The sequence below is a fragment of the Amphiura filiformis genome, chromosome 6, assembly GCF_039555335.1.
Source record: "Amphiura filiformis chromosome 6, Afil_fr2py, whole genome shotgun sequence".
NCBI classification, from domain to species: Eukaryota; Metazoa; Echinodermata; class Ophiuroidea; order Amphilepidida; family Amphiuridae; genus Amphiura; species Amphiura filiformis.
The window spans coordinates 14,029,545-14,044,311 of NC_092633.1; the positions used below are offsets into that span (position 1 = coordinate 14,029,545).

The following is a 14,767-nucleotide window of genomic DNA, read 5'->3' on the forward strand; positions in this document are numbered from 1 at the left end:
CCATTGATCCTACCAACAGTGTCAAATTCACTTACGAACAAGAGCAAGAGGGTTCTATTCCTTTTCTAGATACTTTAGCATCTTTAGAAATAAAACACACACTGATCAATATCTTCAGCTTTCCACCGGTCTTTGACTAATTGAGATTGTGAATACTCCTTCGCCTCCCCTGTTCGCTTCCGAACATAGGCCTCCAAAGGAGGCCCACGCTCTCAAAGGCGGTTCCTGTCGCCTGTAAAAGGAAACTGTCAGATGTGATGAGTTGTCAGTCTGATTAAACCACTCGTTTATGTAGTGGTAATAAACAGAGGATTCAGTGATTTGTCTGTTTACTAAAAGCTCTATTTTTAATACCATGTTTACGGTAAACCGAAGGATACAAAATAAGCACTTGGAAGCTACCATGTACCTGCGACCGCGTTGAGGAACCCAGCAGCAAACACAAAAAATGTTTTTTGGTTTAGATAAAAACGGTTTAATAGCTGTCGGGTTATATAAAGGCCATGGAAACGTTTGTAAAATATTTTTTGTAAACAGTTTTTGACAAATATTTTGTCAACCCTTTAATAACATTATGTTAGAATATGGCAGTTGCTTATCAACAAATGTTTTTGAATGTTATGAAAACATTTTATACCCTTTATATGACCTTTATATAACCCGACATTTTCTGGCAACCTTTTCTAACCTTTTGCGAACGAAATCGAAAACGTTTTGTGTTTGCTGGGAATGGTCTGAAATCTGAGTCTTTCAACGAATATCGGTGCAACGAGCTACATGGATGGACGTACTGAAATCTTCTCTGGGTATACGTTAAAAAACTTCATGTAAATTACATAAATGTGTTCTTTATGATTTAATTTGACAGTAGTATCCCGGTAGTAGTAGGCATATACAGATTGAAATAACGTTGAGATGGTTTAATTATAAGTAACGGTTGTTTGATCATTTATCAAATTTTCTAACAAAACATTATATAGACCTAATGTTGAATTCTAGACCTGGACAATACCAACAACTATCACACAAATATATACATATATTTCCAGCTCTTTTTAGCAAAGATTTTCGTCTCTTTTTTCAACTTATTCATCCTTTTCTGCTTTTTTGTGGTATTTGTGATTATTGTTATGTATTAAACTGTATATTTGTGTGCCAATTGAGGGCGCTATTTACATATATTTTAAATTGAATTTAGCCAAATAATATAAGTTATTCCTAACATTTCATGATCAAAAGTTTTTTGAAAATTTCGTTGCTATTTGTTACTCTTTGTCTGATGTTGTTAGATGGTTTTGGCAGTGAAAGTTTGTTTTTTTGCAGATTATTGATCTTTGAGTGTTGTAGAATAAGATTGAAGATTCTGGGGTGGGGGAGGCGGTGTAAAATCGTCACCCTTGGGCAATCCGAGATATACAGTGTCTACCCCTTGTAAAGATGAAAACACGATTAAAGATAAATAGCGCCATCAGTGTTCACATTTTTCTTTAAAATAACGTAGTTTTTATGCTCATCAAACAAGTGTGAAGTTTGGCTCTATGATCTTAAACATTTCTCTCATGAGTTTGAAGGATCTTTTCTTATTTTGTCAAATATCGTATAAAACCCCTGTGTATAAGTTAGTTGAACACATAATAGTGGGTGGTGCGTGACTCTTCCTTTATTTTTTTATCTTTCGTAGAAAACGCTCAAGGTGGATGGGTTATCTGGTGTTTATAACATTTGATTGCAATAACCAAATTCCGCCAAATAAAGTATTTCTAGCTGTTCACAGTGCGTTTTAGGTTTTGACCCCGGTGGAATCTGACAATTATTTACTTTTTGCTATATAATACCTTTTAGGAACAACGCAAAAGATTGATGAAGTCCTCCTAAACTAGTTTGGTTTTGGGCCGATCCCTCCCTTCCATCCTGCCAGAGATGTAATCTTAAATATTACCTTCGTCAGACATTTTTTCTAAACGTAATATGGAGACCCCCTCCCACCAAAACGAAACTAGTTCCGATAGGACATCGTCTATTTTCGTGTCAGTTCCTGAAAACTGACACCTTCTAATACAGGTTTGACGATCACGTGATAAATCGAATCTGTGACGTCAATATTGATATCGATATCAATTTAAGGCTGTTCCAGTTAAATTACATACCCATTGGCATTTTTGCTGTTCCATTTAATTTACATACTCCCTCTGAAATGGCCCCAAAATAGCTGTTCCGTTTAATTTACATACTCCCTCTGATAAAAAAACCGGCTGTTCCATTTAATTTACATACTCCTTCTGGAATAGCTTTCGCCTAATCAAATTGCACATCTATCAAATTGCAAAGCTTCATTGTGAATAAGAGAGAATTATTTACGTGACGAAAGTCACGGCTAGGGCTTGAAATACACGTTGTTCTTTATATCAGGTGGCACGAAATGCCACACTGATATATTGTTGAGCAGGCGAATCTGATTCTTCTTCCGATTCTTCCGATAAACCATCTTTTAAAATGCTACTAGTGCCAGACGCTCATATCAATCTCGATCAAACTTGGCCACAAAAAGCACTGACCCAAGCTCCTTCAAAGTTGTACACAGTTAGGGGTGAAAGGTCATGTAGGGGTTATTAGAGGTCATTATGTGAAAATCTTTGAAATGCTACTAGTGCCAGGCGCTTGACCCAATTTCGACCAATAAATATGGGCTCAATCGATCCAATTTTATATCAAACGTGGGCATAAGAACCATACTGACCCAAGCTTCATAAAAGTTGTTCACCGATAGGGGTCAAAGGTCATAAAACGGATATTAGGGGTGATTTAGTGAAAATCTTGAAAATGCTGCTACACCAAACTTGGTCAGAAGAACCACTGGCCCAAGCTGTATATATTGTACTACATCCTAAGGGTCAACCCAAGGTCAAATGTTAAAATTAGCCTGATTTGGCTTTGAACATCTTTGTGTAAAATTTAGAACAGCCATCATTAGGCACGGTGACCTACATTTATAGTAGACAAGCCACAACGGTGATGTCACTTACACATATGCATCGGCTATATCCAGTGTCTATAGGGTGTTCACAGAAATTGGGTCAAAGGTCATTAAGGGGTCATTTCTGGTTAAAATTAAAAAATCTTCAAAAATTCATATCTGCTGTATGTAACATAGTATGTTGATGCCACTTGCACAGAAATAATCCTTATTACATCCTTAACATGTTAAAAATATCTATGACCCCAAAGGTAAAAAAAGGGTCAAAGGGAAAATTTTAAAATTGGCCGAATCAAGCTCTAATTCAACAGGTATGATCCTTACGACATTCCTAACATGTTAAAAATAGTTATGACCCCAAAGGTAAAAGTTTAGGGGTAAAAGGTCAAATGTTAAAATTGGTCTGATCGAGCTCAAATTCATCAGGAATGATCCTTACATCATTCTAAACATGTTACAAATATTTATGACCCTAAAGGTCAAAGTTTAGGGGTGATTTCGTCAAAGGTCATTTCTTTTTAAATAATTTTTATTTATTTATTTTTTTGAAAATTTTCTTTTGGGTAACTTATTTAGTGGATGTTTTAATGTTGTTATTATTTCCAGATAAAGTATAAACATTTCAATTGAAAACCCCTAAGGTTATATAAGAACTTAAATAAAAAGAAATAAATGTATTTGTTATCTCACACAATTGAATAATAATAATAACCGTGTCAGATTGAACTGACACCAATTTTTTTCAGGAATTTCTTGTTTGGGCTGATCCCGGAGGCGTAATTTCTTTCTGCAACCATAATGGGCCGCAATGCGATAACACATAGTACATACATATACATATTATTTCCTCTTACTTAATAAAATAAAAAGAAATCGATAGAATTAAAATTCTACAACGGTTTACCTGGAGTTCGAACCCACAATCTATGTATCCATAGTCTAATGCCTACACGACTGTGCTATGATTCGTTGTGCCAGAAAGGTGTTTGCTTATGCATACACACAATATTATTAGTACTAATAAATACGAATATAATCCTAACCCTAACCCTAATCCCTAACCCTTACCCTAACACTAAACCCTAACCCCTAACCCTAACCCTAAACCCTAACCCTTACCCTAACCCTAACCATAAGACCCTATAACCCTAAGACCCTAACCCTGACAATAATGAACCTTGCCTCGGACTATGCGGTTAGTGATATATTGCGGCCCATTATGGTTGCAGAAAGAAATTAAGCATCCCGGAGGCTTACCTCACTTGATACTAGACAGCAGAAACGAAACGAGAAAACTTTGTTTTCTGAAGACGATCATGGATTTATTTCGGCGTTCTTTTTTAATATAATTATTTTCATTGCCTTTCATTTAAATTGCATTATTTCAAATTATGTATTTAATTTAGGGGTTGCAATTTCTTACGCCAATGCTTACGTGTACGCGTACGCCAGGTGATTCAGTCAAAACTATTCAGAGTAGTCCCCGGGGAGGATTCACATTGTTTACCTGACGTACTGATTTACCTTTCGTACGAATACAACTAAGCATTGGCGTTAGAAGTCGAAACTTGGTCAACAAATGTCATCTCGATCGGCTTTGTGAAGCGAGAGCAGAAATGATGATATTGACTTTTTCTTGGTTTTATATACGACATTTTGTTATGTTTAAAGTTTGATGACTCTTTATGAATTAAGACGCAATATAAACCTGGTCTTCGGCTCCACTGCATTCAGTGCGTTGGGTCTGAAGAAAAGTTAAATGGAATACGTGTATATTAAATATAACTTTCATGAGGGTTTTAAGAAGGAGGGTCCAATTTTATCACATTTTCCACTTTGTTGAATGACATTGAATCACACCCAACCCCCATACCCCACCTATGGAGTTTCATGTGAGAATTTTAATTCGTAGGACCCGTAAGTGTGCAACATATGGGCTCTGGGCCTTTGTAGGTATAATAATTAGAAAAAACACGGTATGTTTATTCAAACTTACCCATATACAGTAGAAGAGTAGGTGATCCTGTTCCAGGATTCTTGACATCAGAATTTTTTGTAGCGTCGGTCTTCATATGTGACTCAACCAAGGCAGGGGAACTAGTGCCTTCTTCTTCGAGTTCTTGAAATATTCTTGCGGCAGCACCTGCAAGAAGAATAATCCCAATGATATTATTATTTTAATTCGTCCTAAATGTCTATTTGGATTTTCATACTCCAAATATATCAGACACTACAGATTAGATAAAAAAATATTGTTGTTGTTGTTTTTTATAAAAAATCAAAGCAATAATGTCAAGTTTTTCCTGTTCAAATGTACGTTTTTTTAAACATAGATGAATCCAACAAGCCAAGTGATGGTCAGAATTTAGTCGGCCATGACTGGGTCCCCGGCGCACCAAACTGGTGTTGAGACTGCCCAATAATGGGTGGATTAAAGCCGTTTAAAAATCAATGTTATCTTGTATTGTGTTGTAAACTTCCATTACTAAGTATTCTATATATTGTCTACGTGTAACACGTGTGATGAAATGCAGTTTAAGATCCCCGCCAAGGACGCATATTTTCATATGTTAGGTGGGATATACCCGACGGGGACCCAGCTATGGCTGCCATTGAGGTTAAGGAATGCATGCGTGCAATTGGATTCGTCTATAAATCTGGCCGATTTCTTTTGTTTCTTTTAGTTTTGTCTATATCTCACTGATAGATCCTACCAAGGCCGAACAAATTTAGGAAGGCGCATTTCGGAAAAAAATAAACTTCGTTCGTGTGGGAGAATCTATATGTTGATAGTCTCTACCACATGCAATATGTATACATGTATAGCATATGATTAGAGACACCTTCTTTGGGAAACAATTTTGCAAAATTGAACACTGTAATAATCTATAATAAATTACTGTAACTGGCGAATTGGTAAGGCTAAAACCTTTTACGGTTTACATTATTTCGGAAAACTGACTTTTGCGAAGAGAAGAACAAGGTCGTGCACACCCCAATAAAACGTCAAATTTCGCATACTCTGTTTTGTCTCATGCTCCGGCACTACATCAACTATTACATCACACAGTAGAAACTCATTAAATTTTGCATTGTTTATTCAGAACTATTTTGGGACGCGGAAGTGTGCAGTACCGCATGCGGTACTGCACACTTCCGTTCACAGTCCCGCATGCGGAACTGCACATCCCGACCTGCATTCCGTCACGCAGGTCGGGATTCCGCATGCGGTACTGCACATCCCGACCTGCATTCCCGCATGCGGTAATGCAGGTCGGGATGTGCACTACCGCATGCGGTACTGCAACATTTTTGGTGCATTTCCGCTAGGGGATGTGCAATATTTTTGGTGCATTTCCGCGTGGGGAACTGCAATATTTTTGGTGCATTTCCGCTAGGGGATGTGCAATATTGTTGGTGTTTTTCCGCATGGGGATGTGTAATATTTTTGGTGTATTTCCGCCAGGGGATGTGCAATATTTTTGGTGTTTTTCCGCATATGTGCAATATTTTTGGTGCATTTCCGCTAGGGATGTGCACTATTTTTAGTGTTTTTCCGCATGGGGATGTGCAATATTTTTGGTGTATTTCCGCGTGGGGAACTGCAATATTTTTGGTGCATTTCCGCTAGGGGATGTGCAATATTTTTGGTGTTTTTCCGCATGGGGATGTGCAATATTTTGGTGTATTTCCGCCAGGTGATGTGCAATATTTTTGGTGTTTTTCCGCATGGGGATATGCAATATTTTTGGTGTATTTTCGCGTGGGGAACTGCAACATTTTTGGTGCATTTCTGCTAGGGGATGTGTAATATTTTTGGTGTTTTTCCGCATGTGTATTTCCGCGTGGGGAACTGCAATATTTTAATTATGGGACACCCTGTAGGTCTAAATAATTACCTTTCTAACTTATATTATTACAAAGTTCGACACAAAAAGTATATCCCCACGTAAACCAAGCGGGAAAACACCAAAAATATTGCACATCCCCATGCGGAAAAACACCAACAATATTGCACATCCTCTAGCGGAAATACACCAAATATGTCGCAGTACCGCATGCGGTACTACACATCCCGACCTGCATCACCGCATGCGGGAATGCACGTCGGGATGTGCAGTCCCGCATGCGGAAGTGCGTGACGGAAGGTGTAGTTCCGCATGCGGGACTGTCAGCGGAAGTGTGAAGTACCGCACGCGGTACTGCACATATAACAGTCGCTTTTAATACCTGTTATTCAACTAATTGGTCAACATTAAACATGTATTCAAAGGGTAACTTGAGTGAACGGAGTGAACATTTCCCCCTACTTGAACCCATATCTCATATGCACAGTTTATCCCTTACATACACTGTCTTGAATAGCTATTGAAGCCCATCAACCCTGTGGTTAAGAGGCTAGAAATAATTCCTAATGTCTCGTACCCAGGTTTGTATCCCTTTATCTAATCCTGGCCAACATGACAAGGACCTTTTAGAACATCTTATCTTGTATTGAGACAATGGCAGTCAGGACTATTTTTTTTCTCCTGACATACTGCGTCCATGTAGCAATATTTATTGGCTTCCTTAAAGGGGTCATAGTGCAGTTATGTCCACGGCAAATTCGCCGTGACCTTTCCAGCCATAAACCCGCTCAGTGAAGATTAAACCGATATATGCAGTACTAAACCATTATAGTAATCTATTGTCCAATGCAAATTTATTACCACATGATAATATTAATCCAATGAGAGATCGAATTGTCCGATACGGTCGACTAATCCAATCGATAATGTTGCTCCACTGACCATGTTTTGGGTTATTTTTCACTGGTTTGCTGTCATTTACTCATCAAGTCCCCCGTTATTATAAGGACTATGCTAATTATTTAAAGATTGACATGTAGAGAATAAACCATACTTGATTCACAGAAAGTACTAAATTTGTACCTATCACGGTTTCGTGACACCAATCTTCCAAATGCGACCAAGCCAGGGCTGCCCGGTGAAGCAAAATGTGCATTGGAATAACACGGGAGTTTGGACAGATGGTAGGATTTCTTTCTCATACAAATGTATGGTCCCCCGTTAGTAAAGCTTGTACCGGGTTGAAAATTCAGATATTTTGAAAAAAATAAGTAATTGAAACACATAGCAAGTACTAAAATCATAGCTTTTATACTTTTTGATATATGATGCTAACTAGTTCATATCCTATATCAACAACACAGCGCTACCAGTAGGGGCCAATTGCCTATTGTGAGTGCCCCTGTGTTGTGTGCATACAAGTAGTTAACAATAACTGCATGATGTGCTGTTCCTTTCCTTCCTGGGACCATCCAAAAACAACACCAGACAAAAACAAGCTACCATGCCAACTAATTTGGCTCACCTTTTCTAACCAGCTGTATTGCGAAAGGAAGTTTTAAGGTAGAGAAGGTAGTAGACAGGTTGAACGATGAAAAATAGAGTAGTGTAGGTAGGAGCATCCAAAATGGGATAAGGTGTAAGTACTCAATTGGAGAGAATCCAGCAATGATAGAAAGAGTTGGCACAAGTGCCAAAATGCCAACATCATTCAAGTGTTTAATTCCTTATAATAGAGACAGTCCCTCATTTCAAATATATAGTTTTGGTTTCTCTATTGTTCAGAAACCAAAATCAAGGGATTAAAATGTGGAGATGAACTGGTATGCAATCATAACACTATTGTGCTGGGAGGATATACCATACGTATATAATAGCCTATTGTGCTAACATTTTCATTATCGATATCTATCAACGCGGACGACTTTTGATGCTCTCTGCCGTATGTGGCACACTTCCATGACACCATAAAATTACACCCGAGTTCCGAGATTCGTTTGATAAGTTATGCATAGACATCATGTGCATATATTGAGGGGTGGGGGTGTTTTGTTTATTTGTCTGAAATATAAACAATACATGATGATGTAGATGATTTGATTATGAATTAGATTATTCCCCGGAAAGCACAACCCATACCTCTTACCTATGTTCCCTCCGCCACCTATATATAACCTCCTCCCTCCCCCCTCCCCACACTCGATATCGACTCTTCCCTATTATTCCACTCCACTCTTGAGCCCCCCTCTCCCCCTCCTTCCCTTCCCACTTCCAATGCTCTCTCCCCTCTGTTTCTCTTTCTCCCTTACCCCCCCCCCCCTCACACACACATACCCTCTTTCCCTGGCGATCTCTTCTATCTCTCTCTCTATTCTCCAATAAATAAATTGAATAAAAGTTAGTTTAAACCAGCTTTCTATGATATTGATCTTCCGTCATGCGACATGCACATAAATAGAGTTGTGTATAATAGTGTTTATAACACTGAAGTCATAATCTGTCAAGTGCCTATTGTAATGTCTGTGGAAATATTTCGATGGTCTATATATTTTCACAGTGAAATCCGCTTAGGCTAATTCGTAGTCTCAAGTCAATGCTTTCAAACTAAATCAATGCTTTCAAATGTAGACTGCTTTGTTCAACTTCTCTGCTCGTGAATATTGCACTGCGAAATTTAAACATTTCTTTTGTATACTTAGAGTAGGTAACTTCAAATCAAATAATTTTACGATCCACACCACTTATAAGAAACTGAAACCAAAACCGAAACTGACTGACACAAATGTTCGGTTTTAAACAAAAGGTAGAAACAATGAGTTCGATATCTTATGATTCAAGTGGTTAGGCAGGACAATAGGAAACCACGTGACCAAAACCAAAACCAAAACTAAAACTATATATTTGAAATGAGGCATTGTGATTTCCAAACGTAGACATCGGACGTACGTTGATCTATTCAAAACCACTCTCCTGTATCGAAGCGAGGTCACGTATTTAGCTATTTTTGAAGATATTCCACGTGCGAAATCGACGTAGATACATCGTTGATAATGTACACAATTTGTCCATTTCACAATATGTTTATTACAAAAGGCTGCAAACCACGTGAAGTGTTGTACCACATACAACTCTAGCCCTAGAACTCTGGCCATAGTATCCGTTTTTACTTCTACTAGGGCCAGAGGCACTTACAAAAAAAAATTTGTTGGAGATGCTTGAACGATCCAGTACAAAAAATGACAGCATTTCAATGCTTGACCGAGGTCACTAATTAACATGATAAAACCCACTTGAGAACACACAGTCGCCGGTCATTTCTAAAGATGCATTTATACTCAATCGCTTTTGGATAAACCTGAATCGCACGCATGGTCAGTGTACTAAATCGCCGTCGTATTTGCCTGCTGAGCATGCGCATGATTCGCTGTTTTTCAAAAGCGACACATAGGCCTATATTGACACCCTGTCGGTCAACGTTCTCTAAAGTTGCACACATAACTTGTGTAGTTAGCGACAATGATTCAGTCTGGGTATAAACACAGCTTTACACAATGACTAATTTACATAGGCACAAAAGACCGTGTTCATGTACGTTACTCAGCCAAACATGGCAGAGTAGGTCCCGGATCTTCTGTACATGTTCCTATCTCCTCAACGTTATACCTTTCCAACAAGGAAAGAGATACGAAAGGCGAACGTCTATACAACTCCATGAAACAAAGTAAAGGTGGATGGTTTGATGATGAATGTCGTGATATGAAAAAGAAAAACTGTCTCGTCTAAAGTTGTTTCGGAAAAGTAGTACCAGTGAAAATTTGCATTTTTACCAGATGAGTAAAAGGGCATACAAGAATTTATGTAGAAAGAAGAGAGCGTGATTACAAAAATTCTTTGAAGGAAAAAATGGTTTCAAACTGTGTCGATCCAAAGTCTTTCTGGAAATTCATAAAGTTTTTGAGAACAGAAGGTGAGATCCAAAAAGATCCAAAAATGTCTCCATCTGATTGGTTTAATCATTTTAGCTCTCTTCTCAAATCAGATCTAAATCGTGATGTGAATGATGATGAACATAATATGAATGTTGGTGTAAATCAAGATCATGCCCAGTGTTTTAATATTGATATAACTGATATTGAAATCATTGAGGCGATAAGAAAGTTGAAGTGTAACAAGTCAACTGGCACGGATGGTATATGTAGTGAAATGTATAAATATTGCATTAATGATATTTTGCCATGCTTGACCTGTATTTTTAATGTTATTTTCTCCTCAGCGATTATTCCTGATAATTGGTGCATGTCTGTTATCACCCCTCTACACAAAAAAAAGGGATACAAATGATGTTAGAAATGATCGTGGTATATCATTGATTAATGTGTTCAGCAAGGAGGTTAGATATAGAAAGGAGAGGAAATAGATTACATAACGCATATTGTTCCTTTGTGTTTCCGCCAAGCTATTCATCGAGAGGTACCTTTTGTTTGGGACAAAGGGCTTCCGCCATTAAATCGGTAACTGACCTGACAGCGTATTAACGCTATATAGGCAGGCCACTGTCATTAAGTGATCAAATGAAAGTCACGTGAAAGCGTCTACATGGACGAGAGGTACCTTTTGTTATAATACCACACAAGGATGTGCTCGAGTTGACGCATACACACAAAAAAACACACTTTACCGTCGATATAGAATTATTGACCGCCCATCTTAATTTAGGCGCCTCATTTAAATAAACTCAATAGAGTTGCTGATCGATTACCCGTAACAACGTGTCATTGCTGCCAGGTATATAGGTCTATAATTAATTACTTCGCAGCTATTATGTTGTTATCATGGTTAAATGGGCCTGTTCAATAAAATCAAATGGATTTCTTAATATCACGAATATCCATTTTAATAGTCCAGGAGCAGGATCCCACAGGGGGCCTAAATAAGGACTTGGTTCACCCCACTACATACAAGGTTTGACACCATAGGTAGTTGGTATGGACCCTCTAGATCACTGCTAGGTAGGTAGTGGACTCAAATTGTGGTATCACTTTTTTTTTTTGTCATTTTATGTATGGACGTATAATCACATAAATTCACCAAAATAGGACAAAATTAAGGGGTAGGGGAAATATAAACTCCAAGAACTCAACTTTTACTCATAATAATGAATTTATTTTGGTATGAATATGTAGCTAATTGATTGTTCTAACTGCCTAGTATTATTTGAAAGCAAACCTAGGTTTCATTTGATGCGTAGGGTGGGTGTTTTTGTGACATTGGTTTCAAATTTTACTATTGTGCCAATTTCTATTTTCAAAATTAATTAAGTTTCCATTTTTTAATTTTGTTTTTAATATCAAGCATATCTAGGCAAACTTTGATGTTCTGGTTCAAATATTTATGTATGTGCATGTTTGCTTGCATGTTGGTTTGTGTTGTGTGGGTTTGGGGTAGGTGTGTGTGGGTATGTGGGGTGGGGTGCGGGGTGTGTATAGGGTTCAGGGTTGCGGTGTTTTACATGTCTTAATATGTCACTCGGCTGAAGTATATAAGTTCTATTAACAAAATTTGTTTGGTAAGTTGCCATTCATGTAATATTTTGAATATTTATATGTGTGGGGTGAGATCTACCGCTGTTTGTCAGGAAACTAGACTGAAAATGTAAAAAAATAGTTACTTTTCCTCATGTAGCAGCGTGTGTAACAATATTAAGGGGTAGGGGAAATATAAACCATCATAACTCAACTTCAACTCATGATAATGAATTCATTTTGGAATTAATATGTAGCTAATTGATTGTTCAAACATGTTAGTATTATTTTAAAGCAAAGCAAACATTAATTGTCAGGTAGATAGCCATAAAATGTGAGAAAATGTTACTTTTCTATGTATAACCATGTCAAATATGGCATTATTAACGGTAGGGGAAATAAAAACCACCATAACTCAACCTTTACTCATAATAATGAATTCATTTTGGTATCAACATGTAGCTAATTGATTGCTCAAACTTTCCAGTATTATTTTTAACAGAAAACCATAAGATAGACATAAAATATGATAAAATGTTAATTTTCCAATGTGTAACAGCGTAAAATTTAACAATATTAAAGGTTAGGGGACGTACAAACCAACGTAACTCGACATTATTCATTATAATTAATTCATTTTGGCATTAATACAGGGTGTCCCCCCAAAAAGAGACCCCACATTGCGCCCTCTTTTCTCCTATTTTTGAAAAGTTGATCAAATATATTTTGGTATGTAAAGAAACCTTCAATCGTTAGCTTTAATAAACCAAAACAATTATTTCAATCGGCTCATAACTTTTGAAGATATGCCCTTTTAAAGAAATGTATCCGTTTTTCACTCTGTCCACGGAGGAGGTTTGGCTAAAAAAAAAAAAAAAAAGTGCATATATCATGCATGAATATAAAACATTCCTCGATGATAACTTTATAAAATAACAACTTTAAGGGAATGGGCTTACCGGTGGGCTTATGGGTTATGGATTTTGTTAAGTGTCATTAATTTGGGCGAAATTGATGTGGGATGGGACTTCTTTTGCTATTCTTGCAATTACTTTTTTGCAATTATGTTTTTCTCGTTACTTGCTTTCTTTTTATTGACACCATAAGTCATTTCTCTTTTTGGAATAAAAGGTCGCCCTGAAAAGGCCTGTTTAGTTTGTCTTTGGTTCTTTTTGAAGTGAGTTTACTGTGCTGCTCTGCCCTCTACCTGGTTGCCTCCGTGACGAATACAGGTTTCAGCCCTAGTTCTCATTGCATTAATTGCGTTGCGTACCATCCTTAAGCCCTTGTGCGCCGGATACTTGCGAATGCAGCAGTAATACGGGTTTCGAAGATGTTTGAAGCTAGCTGGTGATCCTCGCTTATAGTGAATGCTTTCCCAAGACTAATGCTATTATCTATCCATGTCATTAACCGTGTGTTTCGTTTAAATCTTTGATGTAGCCAAACCTCATACGTGGACAGAGTGAAAAACGGGTACATTTCTTAAAGAGGGCATATCTTCAAAAATTATGAGCTGATTGAAAGAATTGTTTTGGTTTATTAAAGCTAACGATTTAGGGTTTCTTTACATACCAAAATATATTTGATCAACGTTTCAGAAATAGGAGAAAAGAGCGCGCAATGTGGGGCCTCTTTTTTTTGGGGACACCCTGTATATAGCTTTTTGGTTGTTGTAATCTTTCAAAGCAAAATAACCATTAATTGTTAGCTGGAAAGACATAAAATGTTAAAAAATGTCAATTTTTCATGTGTAGTACCGTAAAATGTGACAATATTAAGGTGTAGGGGACATTCAAATCACCCGAACTCAAGTTTTACTGATGAAAATGGATTCATTTTGGTATCAATATGTAGCTATTTGATTGTTCTCATTTTCTGGCATTATTTTAAAAGCAATTAAACCATTAGTTATCAGGTAGTTAAACATACAATATGAGAAAAATGTTGATATTCCATGTCTAACAGCGTAAAATATGACAATATTAAGGGGTAGGGGACATACAAATCACCAAAACTCAAGTTTTACTGATGAAAGTGAATTCATTTTGGTATCAATATGTAGCTATTTGATAGTTCTAACCTTCTAGTATTATTTTAAAAGCAATTAAGCCATTGGTTGTCCGGTACATAGACATAAAATGCATGAAAATGTTAATATTCAATGTCTAACAGCGTAAAATATGACAATATTAAGGGGTAAGGGACATACATATCACCCAAACTCAAGTTTTACTGATGAAAATGAATTCATTTTGGTATCAATATGTAGCTATTTGATTGTTCTCATTTTCTGGCATTATATTAAAAGCAATTAAACCATTAGTTGTCAGGTAGTTAAACATACAATATGAGAAAAATGTTGATATTCCATTTCTAACAGCGTAAAATATGACAATATTAAGGGTAGGGGACATACAAAT

General features: G+C 37.1%; 1 pseudogene; it reads right to left on the reverse strand.

Annotated features, from left to right (window-relative positions):
* Nucleotides 1-4,466: 4,466 nt before the first annotated feature.
* Nucleotides 4,467-14,767, reverse strand: part of LOC140154361 (aqualysin-1-like) — a 61,766-nt pseudogene continuing 51,465 nt past the window's right edge.